This window comes from Catharus ustulatus, chromosome 4 (genome assembly GCF_009819885.2).
Source record: "Catharus ustulatus isolate bCatUst1 chromosome 4, bCatUst1.pri.v2, whole genome shotgun sequence".
Lineage (NCBI taxonomy): Eukaryota > Metazoa > Chordata > Aves > Passeriformes > Turdidae > Catharus > Catharus ustulatus.
Window position 1 is genome coordinate 44,078,359 of NC_046224.1, and position 23,067 is coordinate 44,101,425.

Here is a 23,067-nt window from a genome sequence, read left to right on the forward strand (position 1 = left end):
TTAAAGGTAAAAATGAGGACTAAACACAATAAATCTGGGACACATGAAAGTGGAACAAACTATAGCGCTTTACTGGGAAATATCATCCAGTTCCTCATTTGGTTTTCTGAGGGTAATTCTCACTTCAGTCTTTCTCAAGACTTTAATTATTAAATAAAGGGAAATGAGGAAATCAAAATAAAGACTGTAGATCAGAAATGGTGAGACTGTAAATTATAGTGGTGAGATGTGATCAAACATCAAAAATATGAAGTCTTTCTTCTCCCAGTTTTGTTATTAGGTCAGATCATCACTCACAGGAAGGGAAAAAATACTTCCCATTGGAAATATTCAAAATTCAAAAAGCTAATGTGACATACTCTTAAGTGGATGAATAAAATCTTTTTAAAAAGATCTAACTGAACAAAATATTAAAATAATTCTTGGAGATATCCTCATCATTAAATATTTTAAATACATTTTAGAATAAGAAAAATAAATAAGAAGATAATAAATAAGAAAAAGACATTTTCAGCCCTACAAGTGATTTCTACCAAAAAATATTTAAATCTTATACCATCAAAATATTTGGGTTTTTTTTTACAAGGAAATTAAACACATACGTGAAATATGTTTGTATTTTCAACATAGCTTAGTGGCATAAAATCTAAATTTTCCTAGATTTTAAATTATGGGAGTTATATCTCTTTTCACACTTTAAAAAGAGAATAAAATTTATTTTCAGCTAAAAAATATTCTCTTGAACAGCCCATATAGGAATTATCTTTTGAAAGTGACATATTTTGCTTATCTGTACTAAATTTCATTTAGGAGTTCTTTTCTCCCTACACACCCCAGATGAAGTCTAGGTAACATCTTGATATCTTGAGTTAAGAAGAAATAAAGTATTTTATCAACTGCTGAAATTAACATGCTCAAAGATTATCCAGTTAGAGTAGTGAACTAGTAAAGAGGAACAATGATGGTAGCCCTTACAATGTGAAAAGAGGAAGACATAAATTATCTTAGAAAAAGAGCTGAAAACAATGTGAGCACTTCTATCTGCTAAAGGTCCTTAATAGATATATTCTCTTGCATTTTGAATTCGTGTATGTGGTAGCAATTGTTTTTAATAATGTGTCAGCAGTTATCCTTTAATAGATAATAGAACAGTGCAGTAATGTATAATGCTAGGGAATTTCAGCTTATGAGATAACTGTATAGCAAAAAGCAGGCTTGAAATAGCTTCAAGTTCTTTTGCAATATTCTATTTTAAATGCAGTAATTTGCAGTTACTGTCTTTGTTCCTGCTGTCAAAATATAGCAGCTGCAATATAATAGAAAAAGTGAGGGAAATTTTTAAAAAAATTAATAAATAGTGGAAAGAATTCCACAGCAGAGAAAATAAAGGAGCTGTAAATGAGCAGAGCTAAACTTGTATAAAATATTTGTAAAATGAGTCCAACATTTTACAAGAGCTGGTATTCCAATGCATAGGGTTCAGTGGTGGGTGCACTGAATGGTTCTTAGTAAGCCTTTAGCACTACTTATGCCAGACAAATCCTTTCCTTAATACAAAGTTAAGGCAAAGCAATTTGCTTTGTGGAATGAAAAGGACTCTGAAGAGTCCAGACAGAGAAATCCAATTTCATCTCCAGACAGCCCCAGTGCTATATGCCTTCCATTTTAATGACTGAGGGATTCTATTCCTCCTTTCCCCTACTGAAGAAGAGCTCAGTCTTTTATGGTGGGGGGTTATTTTAGTTGTAAAAATCTTGCAGTGCATATACATACACTTATTAATACCTTACTTCCTTCTTCCATTAATTCAGCTAAAATACAATTGCCAAGTTAATGAACTGTGGGCCTATTTAATTCTGTATGTTGCTCCATCAAGGTGATTTCCATTGATCCATCAAGTGTGGGCTGGTTGCAGATTTCTGAGACGAAAAACACCTCTTACTGGAAGACTAATGCTGTATCTAAGCCTCTGAACTTCTCTGTCAATCTATAAGACATTTTTAAAAGCATATTTCTTATTTTTCCTTCCCCTGTCACAGAATGTCAAATTCAAGGTTTTTTAGCTTGATCAAAGTCTATCCTCAGACTAGTTTTACATGCTAGTTCCAATAAAAGACTAAAATTTGTCCTGATGTTGACAAAAAATTTTGAAGGAAAATTTCCAGGTTTAGGAGGCAAAACTTCAATTTGTTTACACATAGTACAGTCTCTTGATCGTATAAATACATTGAAATAGAATTATTTAATTGCTAAATATCTGAGAAGCTTTTTATTCTTGTTGAAGGTGTCATCCAGCTTTACCAGTAGTAAAGGCTCTTCTTTGTTACACACTTCACTCTTTGCATATAAATTTGTTCATACATTCAGATCAGAAAAAACGTAACTCGAAAAAACGTAACTCAAAAAAATAAAGTGAATTATGGAACACAAACATCTTAGGCTTTGTTCTATGATTTACTGGCAAGGAACTCTTGGATCCCCACAAGGATTTTCAGATGTCCAGATTCAGTAGTACCAAGTATCATTTGACATTTGGAATGGAAACCCAGAATTTGGGAACAGTAAGCTTGGAGCTTGTGACCTCTGAGCCCAGGTCTCTGTATGGTTTTGATCCCAGCAGCCCATAGAGTTAATAGGTACACATGCAATTGAAAAATAGGGGATGTCTTGGAACAATGTTCTACTGAACACTATTCCTTCAGAAATTAAAATGAAACTCATTTTTTCTTGTAAAATAGAAAATGAATATTGTGACTTCAAATAAATGAATATTTGCTATATTTGTGGAAAAAGCTGAAAATCTTTTGGTCAATGTAGTATTATTTTATTCCCTTGGAAACTGTCAGAAATACTACATCGCTTATTTTTTGAGTGTAGAAATCATCTTAACTTACAGTAGTTGGGGTTCTCCTGATTAAAATGACTAAAAACTCATATGATATTTAAACTGAACAGTTGGTGTGGTTCAGTCCCCAATCTTTTCCTAACCTATTGGAGATCACTATCCTAGTCACAGTTTATTAATCTATTGGAAACAAGTAGATTGGGAATGTCACAACAGACCTGGTAATAGATTTTCTTAGTGTTATGTTTGTTTTGTTGCAGTAGGAAAATAACATGAACTTATAAAACTGTGACATATCTAGCTAAATAACAGCATGGACATCTTCACTTCTTCCACTTGCTCATATACATTTTCTTTAATTTCCTAGTATTAGAGTATAGCTAAGCACAACCTGGATGGGGTTTGGGGAGGTTTTTTCTTGCTTGCTTGCTTGTGGTTTTGGAGATGGAGTTTGTTTGTCCCTTTTTTTTTTCTCCCTCTTCCCTATTTCTCCTCACTTTCCAGTAGGAAAACAAACCACAAAAACACTAGCAGAACTAGAAGTTAATCAATTATTTGCTCACAGAATAACATTTCTGTTTTATCTAAGTGTTTCACTTTGAACTAGAGCAAAATGAAAGAATGTGATATGATAAACAGTTCTTTAAGTATCTCTAGGATGTGCAGAGAGTAATTGGATAACATGTAGTGTACAATACACTTATCAACTATTTAATTGCTCTTAAAATAAGGTCAACATACTTCCAGTGGAATCCATTAGTATAACATTAGCGTTCTAAATGCTATTCATTAACACACATGAAATAAACTCATCCAAGATAGTAGTATTTTAAGAGATGTCAGGACGTTTGGGTTTGAAATATGGTTACACTCAGCAATATGAGAAATGTTTATACTTTAAATCAATCTTGTGATTGTACCTGTTTCATTCCATTTCTTCTTCTGTTTTTCTGTTTCATTTCCTGACTAATCATTTCCAATTTTTTTCCTCTATAACTGTAATAAATGATCTCAGCAGGTACTCTTCCTTTGATCGCTCCCTGCATGTGGGCTTCACAGTATATTGTCTTTCAGCATTTTATTTTTTACCCTGGGAGCTGATTTCTAGAACTGATTACTTGGAAAAACTGAAATCTGCTCAATGTTTTCGAAGTCTTAAGGAAAGCTTTTTTTAGCAACATCATCTCTTTTGGTATATTCCTCAACAAATCTTGAACTGTTTTTGTTATTTATTGTTTTTATTTATCTTTGTGGCCATCATCTGGAGATATGTTTAATCATATCAGCTTTGTTTTATTGCCAGACTCTAGTTTCAGGGAGATAAATCAGGGTTTTGTTGTTTTTGTGTACTGAGACAGAAAATTGACTTTCAGTTAAAAAACACTTGACAAAAGGAGAAGTATGACAACAAAGCCCCAAGTTAGTACAAGCTTTCCTAACATGGGATCTTAGATTCTGAAGTAAGAACTTTTCAACAACTAGAGCAGTTTTAAGACTACTCAGGCTTACTGTCACTTAGGGTGACTGTGAATATTAGCACACTTTTTTGTCAGCAATTCTAAGCATGACAATGATCAACAAAATGTGGTCTTACATAAATAAAGAAATGAGTTGGTTGCACACACCAATTCAGGTCCATGCAGCTGGTGCTGGTATTTTCCCCACTTTTCAAAGGTTATGATTGAACACAGTGGCAGCCAGTATCTATGAGAAGTTAAGGATTACTGTTATAATTAACATATTGCTTAAATTACCAGTAATTATTAGACTGTATATAATATTGCCATAATACTGTAAAAATTGTTGTATAGAACATCTGTGACTTTTAAATCCTAATTGTGTTAATAGGTGATTTGGTGGCTCCTTGAAAATGATGAAGTTATGAACTTGCAACAGCTGAGAATGTTATCTATCACATTTACACAATACCATCCCTATATTCAACTAACTTAACTACTGACATCTTTTAAAGACAGCTTAGAACTTATGCACTTCAGAAAGTATAATTTTCTAACTGTAGTGTTAAATTTGATGGATCCTAAGGAGAAAAGAAAAGAACAAAAATAACCAACAAATCAAAGCAAACCAAAATAGTAAGCAAAAAAATTATAGAAGATAAAACCAAAATAAAAAAAGCTCTCCTAGCATGACTTCATGCACAAAATGTTACTGAAATGTGTTATTATAAGTATTTCAAACTTTGAAAATAATAAGTTTTTGCAAACTTGTTCATTATTTCTTTCTGGGTAGTGAAGAACCCTTTCATTCTGCTTTAAGATACTGTGATTAAGATACAATACACTTATGTTTTACTAGAAAAATAATTATAGCAATTTAAAGATGAACATGGTTTTAAGTTTGCACATTTACCAATTCTGAATACAGCAGTTCTTCAAAACATGATCATTCCTCAGCAGTATTCATCACTGTTTCCAAAATGAGCTCCAAGTGATCATGGTCATACTATAATAATGCTTTAAAACTATCTACTTTGCAGTTTATAAGGAGGAATCATCATGTAATCATCACCCTGAAAGATGATTTGAAAATTAATGAGAGTTTCATTTTAAGATAATTGCTTCTTCAGTAATTTCATACAGAAATGAAAAAAAAAAAACCCAGGAAACCTCTACAACATTTTATACATTTATGCTTTACCTAAATGTAAAATAAGAACTACTGAGTTTGCCAAGACCAACTTCTTAGGTCTAAGTGGCAGAGCACAGTTCCTATTGTACACAAAGGAATATACCAGAAAGTGGGGAAATAAATTTGAGACAGTTCCAGGAACAGGTTGAACACACCTGAACTGGTAGACTAAACCTTACAATCTGTGAAAAGTTCAAGTGCCCTGAGGATTTGTGGTTAGGTCTGTTGCTTTCAAAGGATAATCTACCTGAGCTTCCTACAACCACTTAAGATTTGAGGATATGTGCTTTAGTTTCAAGATCTGTCCTTGATCCAACCACAACAGTTTGGGTGTTTCATTTGAAGGAAAGCAAACCAATCACAAAAACAATAAAATTAGCCCAATAATTTCATTTTCCACTGTGTTCTACAGAAATACAGTTCTAGTAGCCTTTAAAGACTCCAGAGAACTGAAGGTGACATGAAACACAATTTTTTTTGTGTTTCTTAAGTTTCACACTTCCCTCTTAGTTCTTTTGGAAGGCCTAAATCTCATTAGCTGGTCTCCAGCAGTCTGAGTTTTACTAGGAGCAGAAATTAACATCTGTTTGGGATGTTAAAAATGTAACACTGCTTTTAATAACACACTTACAAAACAAGCAAACAAGTTCAGAACAAACAAAGATAAATGAATACTTTATTAGACTATTGAATTGGCACAAGTAATGTATGTTCTAATCTTTTTCTCATAAAAGCCTTGAATAATTTCTTTTCATCTTTAGATAGAATCTAAAATGTTGATCCTTAATTATACGGGCCTTATCACTATATTTATTGTTGGCCCTAAGTACTGAGGGGTTCTGCTCAAATCTCTACGATTGTAACTACCATGCTTATGCTCCTGAAAGAAAACATTCAACAAAATTCAGTAATTTGTTTCCTGTTTTCATTATCTTTTGGAGTCAGTCTACTCAGTGTAAAATATTTCTATTGATGTAACTTCCAACTGTTAGTTCCAGGAGTTAGGTTTTTACAGAGTAAACAAAGTACAGGAAGTACCTCTGATTATCTTGGATACTGTGAATTTAATGCTGTAGCTGTAGCTTAATTAATTCCAGTCCCATACACCTGAAGCTAGAGACTGGTTATATAGACAAATATCTATGTATGTGATGAATTACTCTCCTCAGGAAAAGTTTTCTGTTTTGTTTGAGTTTTTTTAAAAAATATATTTATTTATTTATTTCCTTCTCTTTTTTTTAAAGTTATTTTTTTTCTTGAATAAGAGGAGATTGTTATTCTACTGATACTGCTTTGGCCTTTCAAATGCAACTGATTACAAATGGAAAGATCAAGCATAATTCTTTGTGAAATAGAAAACACCCCACGTATTATTGACCTACAAAGTTAATCTCTATGGCTCAAAGCACTTCTAATATATATATGTATATATTTTTTTTCCTCTTGAATACTAAATTAGTAACTCTAGTGTGTCCAGACCAACAGAGGTGATTTCCTTGTCTTTATTAGCCTGTGCTTACAATTCACTGATATTTTTTCATTAGAATGTCACACATGCATCTGACTGTATTTATAGATATAAATCAAATTATTTTGAAACATTTAGTTCTAGAAGTATGTTCCATGGAGGGAACAAATAGAAGTTACAGTTACTTGAGTTAGAGAACAAAACAAACAAACAAGCAAACAAGACCAGACAATATTAATTTTAAACCTTAAGATAAAGGGTTCTCTTTTCACAATTTTACATTTTTGAGGTGTAAGTAAATAAAAGGTTCTGATTTGGCAAGCCCAGGTTTTTTATGGGGACCTGCCAGTTTTGATGGATTTTCAGTTAGAAAACATTTCGCAGAGCCAGGAGATTTCTCTTCAAAGTGAGAGGACCAGAAAAATAAACCAACTGTGGAATTCACTGATCTCTGGAAGTCTCACATTCATCTCTCACTGCCCTCATTCAGGTCCATTCCCTCTTTGTCTCATCTGCCTCTTTTTTGGTCCACAGGTTTTGAGTCCATACAGATGTTACAGAACTTCTTCCATAGGAATACCTAAAAAGTTTCCATAAGTGGAACTGTTATGCATTGACTCAGAAAAGAAATACAACATTTTGCTATTTTTAAAAAGAAAAAAAAAACAAAGTTGCCTTCTATATGAATTTTTGAGATGTTTGAATAGCCAATGGTTTCCTAACTCCAGGTTCCTACCATCACTAATTATGTGTTCACAAGGGAATTTTGGTTACACACAGATGGGGCTGGGAAGTTTGTGGCAGGCAGTTAGTTTGATTTTGCAAAGTCATGACAATAAGGTCACAAATTATGATAACTCTCCTTAACAAACAATGATTAAATGGAAGACTACAGAATACCAACTACTTCTCAACAGACTGAATATCTATCTATAGGGGACTGCTGAGTCTGGGTAATTTGCAAGTAGTAAAAAAAAAACCCCAAATCCAGCCAATAGTTTAAAGTAAAATGTTCAATTTCATAGATGATATGGCATACATTGCTGTTTTTATTAGTTAGAGGTAGTTTTGTAACAAATAAAAACAAACCATGAGATAAATATTTTCCAACTGTAGGGGAGGTTTAATAACCACTGTCTATTTGTCACCTAAAATCAAAACTTATTAGATAAATAGTTATGTTTACCGAAAAATCCCCAACAAATACAGTAATATTTTTACTTTTTTCCCCCACATTGTATTTACACAAACAGGTTTTGAAACAGTTGCAACCCAACAACTGCACAGAACTCAGAACTGGATGACTCAAAAGGTAATCTACGTGAAACTGCCTTAAGACATCACCTAGTCCCTTCTGCAAAGAGAGCTACATGGAGACAAAACCAACTCTAGACAGACTTAGAAGACCTCTAGACTGTACAGAAACAAAAAAAGGTGAATGCTGGAAGAAGAGGAAAATGTGGTTATACATATAGATCCAGAGAAAGAAAAACAGGATCAACACCTTAATTTAGATTCTTCCTTTAGTTTAGGAATGAGATATTGAGCCCATTATTCACAAAATGAAAACCATATTTAATCACCCAGAGTTTCAAGACAGTTAACTGATGTAAATTAATTAAGGGGGTGGCAAAAATTTGATGTGTATTGGCATCATGCAAACTGCTGCTGCAAATATAAATGTGACTACATTTAGTTGTTACAGAATGGTGTTAGGACAGAGAAGCTATGAAGATCTAAAATGCTCTTGTATTCCTCTGCAGTAACTAACATTTTAATGTAATAGAGAGCAATGGAAGGCATCCATATAAACAGATGCATAAAATTTACTCAAGGATTCCTAATCAGGGGACTGGTATGGAATACGAGATGAAATTTCCATTGTGTTATGAGTATGTAACTAATGTGAGATGATATACACTCAGAGTTGCTTGCTTTCCAAAAATGGAAAGACACTCATAATAATACGATTATTAACATGGCCATAATAGAAAGATATTATTAAAAACTGTGTTTCAGAAGATTGTTTTTGGATTTCTAAAGTACGCTGGATTTTCCTCCTTAGATATTCCGATTTCCCAGCTGTTTTGATTCATGTTAGCAAAATGCTTTCTTGATAAAATGGTATCCATATTTAAACCCCTTTAGGAGTGAAGAAAACTGAGAGAAAATCAGATTAAATTAGGGAGAATAAAAATATAATCAAGGTCTATTAAGCTGTTAAGAAATCTGTTATCTGGTAAAATGGGGAAGACATAACAGAAAAAGCTGTGTGTAATATCTGTTGTTTCCCCATGATAGATCTACAGAACAGACAGTAAATGTTGAGAAAGAACTACATAAAAGAGCTCAAGGTGACAGGTTTTCTACAGGAATCTGGACTAAAATGACTGTTTCTGTGCTTTGTTACAGTATACTAAACTCTTTTATTACTTAAAAGAGGACTGGTATGAACCTCAAACAACAGAAAGCACAGATGTTCCCAAGAGACTTAACTGTGGGTCAGACACATGCCCTTTAGAAGCATGTTAATCACTGAGTATTTTACCAAAAAAACCCAAGGTTAGAAAAATTATTGTTTTTATTTCTGCATTCTCCGATCACAGAGGCACTGAGCTGACATCAGGTAATTCTTTAGCAAAAAGTGGTTATGACACCTTATCCTACTTTAGCAAACTGGATTGAACACTAAAATAATCCTATCTGTCTTCGCAATATAAAAAACCCTCAAGAGAAACCTACAAAGAGAATTCTGTAAATAGGTCATCCTGAAGATCATAGTGCTTAAAAAAATGATTTAGTGTGGATGCTAAGCATCTCTGAGTTGTCTTTTCTATTCTAACACAGTTTGAGCTTCTAACTTCCACCATGCTGGCTGCTGTTTTTCTTAAGTGATATAGTAGAATTTTCTCTCTTGAAACAGAAATTTCTTAAAAAAGAAATAGGTAGGAAGAGTAGCCATTGATTTTTTGTAAGTTTATACATCTGGTTTACTTAAATAATTCCTATCTCTTGATACTGCAAGTCTAGAAATAGATTTTTTAAAAGTCTCATTTTTTTTCTCTATTGGTGTTTTATTTTGCTAAATTTCTAGCAGTAGAATTAATAATGGAATAGTATTTTTGAGTTTAATTTTATTCTCCTGTTATATATTGTGCTGGATTTTCTGAACAGCATACACCATGTGATATAGTCAGTTGTTTGATTTAAAATGGACAAACACTTTTAAAAACATATATATAAATATATATATATGATAATTCAAAAAAATCTTGAAAGAAATGTTACAGGGCTTCCTATAGTAAAATGGGAAATATTAATTATGTGATCTGTATAATAAGGAAGATTAATAAAGATTAAAGATTAAATATTTTAGAAGTACATCTTTAGTTGTATGAGGTAGGGTGCTGCAGAAATTGGAATGTAATTGTAGATGTTTCATTAAACATATATTTCAATGAATTGTATAAATAAAATTATGAAAATTTAAGTGCTTTTTTACATCATAATAGTTGAGGTATTTATTCATTGTCCAATTCAACATGTATTATGTATCTTCAATAAATTATTTCTGTGGTTCCTTCTTTCTGCTACTCTCATTCAGATTCATATTACTGAATAATTGGTGACATTTCTCCCTGTCATCTCTTCTGTAGTCTAGGGGACACATACACAGAAGTTTTTTGGTCGGTTGGTTTTGGGTTTTTTAAGTAAGCCATCTGACAGTCATTCTTCCTTTTTTTTTTTTTTTTTCAAAGTCTTAAAATGTATTTTCTCTATGAAAATTATAGTGTGGAGTTTACAATACTGTGTTGGTTTTCATCTCTTTTCATCTAGCTGGCAGCTCTCTCAGCAAATTTTAAACCATGGCTGTGTAGGATTCAGGCAAATACCCTGGCTACACTGTGTCTGTTGTTCAGCCAGTTGAGTGATTAGAAGGCTTGTAAAGGTGCAGTATTCCATCTTCCAGAAGAATGCCAGCGCATTACTACACTCACAACCCAGAAATTTAAATTGTCTGTAACAGTTGCTCCTTTGAGTAACATTTAGAAATTGAAAATACCAGTCTTCCCCTTTACAACTATGTGGTGTGCAGTTTGACTGTGTTTATGGACCTAACATCTTGATTTGATGAGCTTCCAGACGTTTTTAAAAATCAGATTAACTTTGTTGTGTCTTTCATTTGTGTTTTCTTACAATGTTCACCAGTATTTTGCAAGAGTATATTAAGTTAGTGTATGTCACGGGTTGTTTATTCTCTCTCACGCGAGACAAGGTCAAACAGCGTGGGTGTTGCTGGAGTGTGTTTTATACACACCTATGTTTACATAGGTTCTCCTTCCTGCTCTTCTTGAAAACTGGGACAACATTCACCAGCTTCCAATCAGCTGGGGTTACTCTCCAGATTCCCAAGATCACTCAAAAATCAAGAGAGGTTTGCAATGACATCAACAAGATCTTTGAGGATTCTCTGATAAATCAAATGATGCTAAATAGATTTAAAGGAATTCAACTGAAGCAGCAGATCCCACACAATTTCAGGGTCAACTGGGAGTATGTCATTACCTCAGTCACAGTCCTCCAGCTCACGATATTGAGAGCTCCTTGGTCCATCTTCAGTGTTGAAGACAGATGCAAAGAAAGCATTAAACATCTCTGGCTTGTGTCTGTCGCTGTTTCTGAGGTGACTATCCTCATCCATAACAGGAAAACAGAAGTATTTTCACACTGTCTCTGGACAACTTCATCTCCAACTGAGCCTAGGCAGCATGAATTTTCTCCCTACACTGGCAAGCAGCATCTTTGTATTCTTCCCATGTCACCTGACCTTGCTTCTACTGGGTTTACACTTTAATTTTTGCCTCATTTATGAGAGATATTACTGTTTAGCCAAGCCTTTCTTCTCCCTCATCTACTGTATTTCCAACATTTGGGATTTACCTGCAATTGACACAAATTATTATAAATTAATTACATATGAGAATGCATGTTCCTGAAATTTAAGTTCTCATAATTCTGGAGCAATGTGCTTACTGCGGGTGCAAGAGACGCTCTGTGTGTGTATGTGTCTGCTTGTGCAAGCTGGCTAGATGTGAGAGGGGTAAGAACAGAGGGGAGGATGAGGGAATGGAATATTTATTTTGCACTCAAACCTGTAACAGGTGTTGTCTACCACAGATGACTGTGATACCACCGGACATTCAGTTTTCCACAGAAATTAAAACACCTATTTTCACTTCCAAATATTTTAAAATGTATTTTAAGTTGCCTTGGAGGACATAGAGATAAAGACTGTGATTTCATATTCCAAAGAAAACCAGTGTGTAGATCAGTAGAGAGGTGAGAGAAGTTTATTATATCCTGAAAAACTGGAGAAAGATATTGAAGTGTTCTGTTCCATCTCATATGTAGCAGCAGGTTTCCCATCCACAACATTACAGGTATCTTCAACCACTTACGTGTCTTAGGCTTCATCAGTTAATTTATTTTTCTGAGTATAATTAAAGTGACATCATTAAGTATTTATCTGTATTGCTACTTGGAGTTTCTTACTACTTCACCTAAAAATAAGACAGATATATATATATATGGTTGATTACAGTAAAGAATGACATAATGCAAAGTGGTTATAAGGACGGTCTGCTTTAATTTTTGAAATTTTATATAAAACTCTTTAAATCTTTTTGCAGAAAACATTTTGTTTTGTTTAAACTTTGCATTTAAGCATTTTTTAATTCCTTGGGCACAATATAGTACAATAAGGATAAAAATACCAAAATAATCTTTGATACACAAAGTTTTCAGATTATTGCATTTTAGACAAACATGAAATTGGTAAGAATTTTAACATATAATTTTCTTAAATTCCTATTCATTTAAAAAATATATTGATTTATTATTCTTGTGATTAGGCATATTCATCTCTGGATTATCTTTTTCTACTGTATTGAAGCTGAATTCAGGGTTTAATCTTGCTTAGTTCAGAATTTCTGATCTTTTCAAATGTTCTCCCATTTCATTTTTTTCCCTAACAAATGGTAATCAAAAACACATTACCTTAAAATGTTTATTTAAAACCCTAAAGCTAAAGTGTCTAAGTATTTACTTATGAGGCTGGCTGTGTATAAAGCTGTTTACTCGAATGCATTTGCAGATTGTCGAGTTTCACAGGATAATAGATAGCCTGATCTACTACTTTTGCTTGAAGAACATTTATCTGCACTGTGTTTGTCTGGAAATAGTTTCATTTATTTAAGTATCTCTGCAAGACACATAAGTGATAATGAATTGTTTTCAAGAGTCACAGTCTGCTTCCTTGCCTTCCATTCTCTGTGCTACAGCAGTGCCTCAGATGTTGTGTTTTACTTGCAAATCCCCACTCACTACCAGTGGCACTGCAGGAGTAGCTATTCAACTTGCTATGAGATGTTCCAAAGGTGCAACTGGGAATCAAAGACTGGGTAGATTGTGGCCTCTCATTTTACTTTCATAAGAAAGCAGTACGTACTGTGTTATAAACTGAGGCTTAAATGCTGTAACACTAACAGTTCATAAACAAACTTTTTGGAATTGCTCAAGGTACTTGCAAAAGGGAAAAAGCAACAAAACAAAGGAAAAAAACAAACCCCTTGAACTGTTAGAATTGGAATTTAAGAGTATACAACTGGGGACTAGAGTAACTCATAATCTCTGTTCTCAGATTTTTACCATGGATTAAGTTATGCACATTCTCTGGTGTGAGAGTTCACGCAATTTAAATGACTGAGTGCATGCAATTCCTGTCAGAACCTGTGGGTTATTTCTCAGAGGAAGCCTACGAAGTTTTAGAAGGCATTCTTCGTCACTGTACTAAACAAGATCACTGTGAGATTCTCACCATTTAATTGACAGGAAGGCAAAAAAGAAAAAAACTATATTTAATATGTTCTCTTAAAAAAACATCACTTTCAAAATGTGTTCTTTCTCAAGGGCACAAGCTCACAAATTTTTCTCCTGGCAACTGGGTTTTTCTGATGGATTATTATCTTCCCTTTGCTTACATTTCTTTAGAGATTGCAAGTCATGTTCCTGCAATGCACAAGAAAAAAATTTCAAGGTTTTTTCTTTTCAGACACAGTGATCAACTTAAAACATGTTTTCATAAAAGTTTTTGCTCGCTATTTATGACCCATGTAAATGAAAAGTATGCATTCTTCACACTCCTAAGGTATTCACAATAAGGTTTTATACATTCAGATGAAAAATGTATATGATTAATTAAAAATCCAGTTTTTCTGAATTTTACAATCCACCTGTGTAGAACATTTATGTGTCAAGTGCAAAAGGGCTTTTACAAACTGTGCAATTTTGCAATTAAGGTGGCTGCTCCTGAGATTTTATTAGGAAATATAAGGAGCAGAAGGAATTGCTTGTCTATATAGGGACATATGATGAAATTGTGTGCTCCTTTTTCTGTAATTTGTGTCCTGTACATTGCTTCCAAGCTTCTTGTCTTGATCATCACTGAAGTGTTTAAAAGTTATTGGCATTTTGACGACTGAGTCTCATGTGGAAAGCAACATACTGTTTCTTACTTAGTGCACTTGTCCACATGCAAAAGAAGTTGTTGGGCTGCAGTTCATCTCATGAAGCTTAGCTATTTCAAAGCTATCAATAGGATTCACAGCAAACTGTCTAACCTGAAAGTAAATACTCACCGGCTTGGCAGATGCATCACGCTCACTCTACCTGTCTGCATGTGTTAACGTGAAGGTACTTTTGGATATGCAGTCGTATATAAACATAATTTAGTTATTTTATACTTGAACTGGTTCTCACTAGAGATGTCCAAGATTTTATGGGTCATCTTCTGTTCTCATCAGAGTTATTGGAAGGAAAAGTTACCATTTCTGGTACACTTAGTGCTCAAAAAAAAAGTGATTTGTGGCTTCAATTTGGCAGGCTCTGTGCTACAGAGTGTTCATCCCTGTTTATTCTGGACAGCTCAGGGTGCCTATGGCCTGCAACATAATTGCAGTTCTCATTTTTTTTCAATTTCCAAATGCTTAAAATAAAAAAAGGTCAACAGGGAAAAAAAAAAAAAAAGAAACCACCAAAAAATTAAAAAAACCCCAGCACTAACACCCAGATGGAAAAAACTCACAAACCCCAAATGACAGAAATATTTTTCAAAAATATAAAGCTTAAGGAGAGAGTTACACATCCTGCTTCCAGGCAAGAAAAAGAAAACTGTGAGTATTTGAGGGAAGAAAACTTAGTGGGACAATGAAGGAAGAATACAGGAGAAGCAGTGAGCAAAACATTTTTCTATAAAGATAGCTGTCTGCTGCAAAGTACTTTTATGCAAAAAGAAACTTGAAGAGTCTGTTTTCAAGTTCAAATACCAGAAAGCAAAATTGGTAGGAAAAAAGCACTCTGTCAAAGGATAAAAAAAACCTAACCACAAATCATGGTGTTTCTTAACTCTAAAGACTACTGCTGAATTTTTTGTTACTACACTTTAAGGTTTATGGACACTGAAGTATAACTTTTCATTTGTCCTCTATAAGGTGGTTGTGTGGAGTTCAGCTCTCTTCCTCAATAGAAGTTAAGTTAACCCAAGCTGACACACCATGTTCTTTCCAGCATTCTAAGATACATATTGAAGACTCAAATCCTAAAAAAAAGTATCAGACCAAATGTACACCATCTCTTATGTATGCAGTCTCTTCTTAAAGCCTTTGTTCTACCAAAGACTAGATGAAACCTGCAGGTAATATTCATATACCACTTACAGGACCTGCTTAGTTCACAGTTCCATATGATAATTCTACTTATGTTTCAGAGAACCACACAATCTTAGAATGGCTTCAACACTACCTATTTCCAACCTCCCCGCCATGACCAGAGACACCTTTCACTAGATCAGGTTGTTCAAAGTCCCATCCAATCTGGTCTTGAACATTCCCAGGGATGGGGAATCCACAGCTTCCCTGGGAAACCTGTTCCAGTGGCTCAGCACCTTCACAGTCAAGAATTTCTTCCTAATATCTGATCTAAACCTACACTTTATGCCCAGGCCACTCCACCTTATGTCACTCTATGCCCTTGTAAAAAGAGTCTCTATCCACCATTCTTGTAGGGTCTCTTCAGGTGCTCTCTCTCTCTCTTTTTTCAGGCTGATCACAATTCTCTCAGGCTTTCCTCATAGGAGAAGTGCTCCATCCCTCTCACCATCTTGATGGCCTCCTTGGGACTCCCTCCACCAGGAGAGTGTTCTACCTGTGCTAAGGACCTCAGAGCTGGATGCAGGTGAAGTCTCACCAGAGCAGAGCAGAGGGGCAGAATCCCCTCCCTCCCCTGCTGCCCACACTGCTTTGGATGCAGCCCAGGACACGTTTGGCTTTCTGGGCTGGGAGTGCTCATGGCTGGGTCATGTCCAGTCACTCATCCCCCAGCACCCCCAAGCCCTTCTCCCCTGCTCTCCATCTGTTCCTCCCCCAATATGTATTGACCTTGGTCCAACCAGGGGTTTGATGTGCTACATTATCTTTAGAAATGATAAATATTCCAATATTTTTTTGAGGTATAACTATAGTGTGTTTCTACTAAAAAAACTATCCAAGGAGAGAATCAAGATTGCCAAAGGAAAGCATGGGCTTCCTGCTCTGTCTCCCAAGATCTAATTATTTTAGCAGGCAACAAGAAAGAAAGGGAAGAGAAAAAGCAAGAAAACTTCAGGTACAATAAAGTGCTTTACAGCTGGGGAAACATGCAAGGTATTGCTTGAAGGCTTAATTGGTCTTTACCAGAGTTCACAAACAGGACAGGCATTGTATAGCTTTTCTGATTTCGACCCAGGGGACTTGACATTTCTTTTTCAATGGCACTTCTAGTTAACAGCAAAAATAAAAGAGACTTGAAACTGGCTTCTAGAATTCATTTGGTGCATCGGAACAGATCCAGGATGACATGTTCTTTCCTTTGATGCACATTTACCAGTATTGTTATCAAGACATACCATCATATGCATGCAGAGAAACTTCTTTGTTTTTATTTCATTATTGGAGAACTCTGCCAGGAAAAATAACTATGCCAAAATTTATCAATATATATTTCTGAAAGAGCTATTATCAAGGACAGATTCCAACAAAGTAAAAAATATACACAACTGTAAAAAGAAAAAAGCTCCCAAATCTGTGTGCAAAAGGCAAAGCTCTTATTTAGGTAGCAAAAATATTTAAATCTTATTATTTATATAACAAGAATTTTTAAAATTGAGCTATGACTTTTCATGTCAAAAAATGTACGGATGAGGCTTTGCCAGGAGTTTTTCTTGTATTATTTCCTGATTAATTAGAATATTTTTGTAGTTACAGTAATTACAGGAAATTTCATACAATCATTTTGTTCCATGAAATTTTTTTGGCCCACTTCCCACTCTTCATATGACTTTGCACAGAGAAATCAGTATTTACTTTTAGCATTTTTTCCTTTTACTTTGGATACAATACACAATATTTCTACGATGATAAGTTATGGCAATTCATAACAAACACCAAGGTATTTATTTTTCTCTAAAATATTTTCAGTCTAGCAATCAGTAAACTAGCTTATGCTACACTGTTCTCAGGAAGAAAAGACAATTAAAAGGAAAAACTTTATGAAGCAGTAATAGAATAATATGCATGTAATTAAAAAAATACCTGTATGTCTTATGATTTAAATTTGAATTTTGTTATCTGCTGGGACATTTTAGGTTTGGAAAAACATCAGTGTTTATTTTGATACAATATTAGTGGTAATATCTAAGGTTAAAAATGACTAAATTCAGAAAACAATATGCTCACACTTGGTAATAAACAAAAGGAGTTTCAGTACATATTTGAAATTACCTTAAAAAAGGACTTCTGTGGTTTTTTGCACGTGTTTATTACAGTTGAAAATTTATTTTCCAACTCAGGTTGCAAAACTTAAATTGACCAGTTATGTCCAGTGATTTATAATACAGTTGTTCATCTCTTGCAAGACAGTTTTTGTTCCCACTTTGAGAGGGTTATATTTACCTTAATTGTCGTCTGCAATAGTGAACTTATTAATTAAACAGTTTTGCAAGGTGTTCCACGTCTACTTGCTCTGTAATTTTGAGCTTTTACACAAGCTATAAAATAGTAACACCAGACTTCTTCAGTCAAAGCAGTATGGACTACATGGGGTAACACCTCTCTTGGTATGTTTGATAAGAAATAGAGATATATAGACATCCACAGGTTAATTCCCCCTAGAACTGACATTTTACAGATGGGTTAAAACCCCAGCCTTCCTATAAACTTGTACTGTCTTGAATCTATGAAAAATGTCTGCACCTAAGCATTCTTGAAAAAATTAACAACTGTGGTGGGGTTTTGGTTTTGTTTTTTGCTTGTCTTTTTTTAAAAAATCAGGCAGTCAGGCCTGAGATTTTTTGCATGACATTCTTACAGGCAAACTCTTGGGGATTTTTGAAATGTCTAAGAAGTTTTTTTCCAAAGAAGATTGTTTTTCTGGGCAAGAGATCTTGAGAAAACAAGCTGTGTCAGCAGAACTTGAAAGATACATAGTCAGCTGTGTCACTTCAAAAAAACTGTCAGTGTAAAATACAAGGGAAAAAGCCTTGTTCAACAAACCCTTCTAATGTGTTCTTTTCTGTATGAAAATTTGCAGTTTAGGTTCTTCTTTATTTTTTCTTTATTTTCTCTACATATGTGGGAATTCTGATTTCTTCCTTTGTTTGTGTCGCCTCTGGAGAAATATATATTTCTCTTGTTTTCTATAAGACATTTTTTGTTTTTAATTATAATATTCTTAAAGACATTTCTGTCTTTAACTCTTCAATGGACAGAATCATTGAGATCTGTCAGATTTTTAAAGTTAGGTCTTTCATTTTTGCATGCATTTGTTTGTCATATTTAAATGGACTTCATAAGTGTGTTACATTTGAGTTGTACCTACACCATGTCTTAAGCAATATTCTGTCACAGATTCCATTTTATTCTTCATGTTTTTCGGATTCTTAATCACTCTCAAATATTTTGTCTCTGTTTTCACTCTTTTTGAAAATAAGCCACCACCAAAAGCAACAGGAGAGTTAGAGGAGAAACAGAAATTAAATATCACTATGTCCTTAGGGGTTTACTTCACAAAGCTATTTCTTAAAAGATTTGGTTTTCCTTTTCCTTTTGAATAGTATACCTTGGCTTAACTAATCAGTTTTCTAAATTAATGAGAACATCTCTTAAAATTACTTTAAGTTGTCTAAATTTACCCTAACTTCTTTTGTTTTTGTGTTATTAGAAGGAGCTCCAGGTGCACCTCCTGTATCTTATCTATTGTTTGGCATAACTATAGTTTTCTCCTTGTTTTCAAAACAAGCCTGTTTTGAAATTCAGAGCTGATGAAAGTCTTTACATTGTTTCAGTGGCCTTTGACTCAGACCAAGCCTTATAGTCTCTCTGAACATCAGTGAGGTGTTGCTAAAACCACAGCTGTGTTTCTGTTCAGCTGAATTAGCTGTGTTAGCTGCATCTTTCTGTTTAGTTCAATCCCAAAGGTTTCAAAATCACTTCCTGGAGATAAACTTGAGAGAATAGAACACAACTTATTCTCTGAGTCATTGCTTTTTCTTGATGATAGATATCCTGTGTCACAGTTGTATTACTTTATAAAAACGGCAGGCAGTGAAAGAACAAAATTTTCATGGAGAGCATAGGATGCATCTGCCCTATGTGTTTGGTTTTTTCTATTGTTTGTTCTGAGTAACTATTTAAATAATGAAAATTACAAAAAAAAATGTTACATGAAGCAAAAATATATTTTAAAAACATACATATATAAATTACATAGTGTCTGGATTTTTGAGGGTTCTATACTTTGTAATAAAATTTTTAGCTTATCTGATGAAGGTGATCTAATAATATCAAGTGTGACATGCAATCCTATTAAAAAGCCTTTGCGAAACGAAAAAAAAAAAGAAGAGAAGAGAAGAGAAGAGAAGAGAAGAGAAGAGAAGAGAAGAGAAGAGAAGAGAAGAGAAGAGAAGAGAAGAGAAGAGAAGAGAAGAGAATATAGTTAAATTCAACTCTCCTAGCTTTTCAGAGATTATGTGTTATTTGAATGTATTTGAAGGAAAGCTGCTCCTGCATCTTTGGTCTAAGTTTATTTTGAAAATATTTAAGCATCTTCTAGAGACACTAAAATTTAAGGCAATGAAATTCTTTCACTGAACTGAGTAAAAAACATTAAAAATCTCCTCTATTTTCATGAAGACATGACACCTAGAAATGTCTAGTTGACTGCTTAAAGACATTATCACACTCAGAAAAGAGTCTCCTCCATGCTTTACTCCTCTGCAGTTTATGATACAGTAAGTACACTGAGACACACATGCTAATTGCATTGAATTGATTTGTGGTACATCAGGAGGATCTTCCTGGTGATTTCCACATGATTCTCCGCAGGGATTATGTTGTGAGGATGCTGAGTTTGTGTGGGCTGAGAGTGAAGGTGTTCTGCTGCTGGTTGAAGGGTGGCCAGTGCAGAGCTAGGAATGAAATGCTGCTGGGGGTAGGGGAATTTGGGAAAGGTCTTCCTCATTGCATTGAAATGGAGCTGGAGGAGCATCTGAGGTTGCAGTTTGTACTCCTTGGAAGCACTTCTTCCACATAAACATTCTTTAAAAAGAAAGCAATTTTGGAAGTAGGAGGTCATTCTCCGCAATTAGTGGTTTATCCACAGGGTTTCCTTCTTTGTTTGCTCTTCTGCTGATGCCTGCTTTTTTTTTAGTGCACTGTAGGAGGCAACTGCACAGGTTGTAGTCCCATGGGCATGGCAGTCTTGAACTGTGTGAAACTCTGAAGATGAAATGGGAAACTAGGTCTCACTTCATGGCCCAATGCCCTGATATACTACTTAGAGTAGCAGAAGCATGTTCACTTTAGAGCAAATATTTCTGTTGTTTCTTGATCATGACAAAAAAAGAAGAGCCTAAGCAAGATGTTTGATTAGGAACTTTCTACACCTCCTAGCACAGCTTCCTCCCCACCTCTTTCTGCCTTAAACCTAACAACAGCCATCTTAAAGGTTCTGCCTGTAGTTTATACATTGTTTTCTTTTCCCACAATGACTAGGTTCAGTGGTTTTATCAAAAGAAGCTGAGATAGAATTATAGCCTGTGGCACTATTCTTACTGACCTCACTGTAGCTGTGAGTCCTGAAGGCGAGGCCAGACACTTAGTAACCTGCAAATCCTCTTTAAAATTCTCATTGGCAGCACCAGAAGTGTTATATATGCCGTTCATGTGATGCACATGCAAGTGGAATGTAAAAGCCTATGCTGCCCTTTCTCATGCTACTTTATTTCCCTATGAGGCTTTTCCTTCAGAAAAAAAAAAAATAGGGTCTACAACTGACAATTTAAGTTAGAAAATTGAGGGTTAAATGTTGCAATTATTGACTTTTATACTAAACAAATAATTTATAATTTACTCTCTGTTAAGAAATTAGAAAGGGAAAGGAGAAGGAAGAAAAAGAAAGGCAAAACACCTTCTCTGAGGAACGACTTGTAACTGTGGTGGTAAAGTTTTCCTAAATTTTACAGGAGTATTTGTATTTACAGTTGATTTTTACATTACTTTTCCTTTTAGTTTTTTGGTTTTTTTTTTTCCTCTTCCCCTTCCTCTTCTCCTTTCCCTTTGTCTTTCCTTTTCATTTCATTTTTCTTTTTCTTCTCTCCCTTGACTTACAAAATATTTTTGAAATATGACCTGTCTTTGGTAAGGGAAAGCGAAATACCAAATTTATTACATTTTTCAGAGAGGAAACAATGTATCTGAGAAAGTTCTCCCACTCCTAAAATTTGCCTTCTAGCAACGATGTAAGGATGGAATAATTTTAATACTAATGTCAGTGATATAGGAGAGCAATGAGTGAAGGGCTTTTGTCCTAGAATAGAAAAACATATCCAGGAAGTATTGGACAATGAAATAGTACTCCTCCCAAAGGCCAAATATAACAGCTCCATATTCTTCCTGCAAATGATGGAGAGCAATCTGTGTGCTGCAGCCATGACATGCTCCAGCATCAGTCTTGTTTTATCCTTCCCTTCCCTTCCCTTCCCTTCCCTTCCCTTCCCTTCCCTTCCCTTCCCTTCCCTTCCCTTCCCTTCCCTTCCCTTCCCTTCCCTTCCCTTCCCTTCCCTTCCCTTCCCTTCCCTTCCCTTCCCTTCCCTTCCCTTCCCTTCCCTTCCCTTCCCTTCCCTTCCCTTCCCTTCCCTGCCCTGCCCTGCCCTGCCCTGCCCTGCCCTGCCCTGCCCTTTCCCAGATGTTTCAATCAGGAAGAGGATGAGCAGCAGGAGCGACATTAGGGCACACCCATGGCAAGGTTTCTGTACAGGGAGCAGCTTCTACTAGCAAGCCCTGTTATTCCAGCAGGAATTATCCAGCGTGTCACCAAACTTGCTATGCAGATGCTTCCTGGGACTAGACTCAAACCTGGTTGGTTGAGAAGACAAGAAGAGTGATGTGCTGAACCTTGTAAAACTGTCTGCAAGTGTCTTTATGGCTCCCTCTTGCCTGTTACCCAAGTGGCATGAGGCATTTAATGGCAATCTTGCTTTAAAATTATCTACCTGATAAATTTGAGGAGTATGCTTACTGCTTGAGCAACAACTACCTGATAGTTTGAGCTAAATATCCTGGAAGTTAATAATCTGTGGATAAAGTGGACCTAAGTGCTGTTACTATTAACACACTGTCGCCATGGACATTCGAATTACTGTGGGAAAAGAGTCACATATTATTCCTCTGTCTTAAAGGGTGGAGAGAGAAGATCCATTAAACCATCTATTGGGATCGGTTACCAAGGGCTCTATTATAGCTGTCTATCTTTAAGACTTTGATTCCTATTCTGTCTGTGAGTTTATATTACTTTGAATCTCCATCAACACTATTGTCTTTGAAATGCTCTAGTTCAAACATAAAATCTTTGGGTTATTATAGCAGTCTGTGAATGAAACTATGTAGTCTCTGGAGCCAACAAGGTCATTATGATGGTTCTTCCTGGACAGAGAAATTTGATAAGCTCAAAGTAA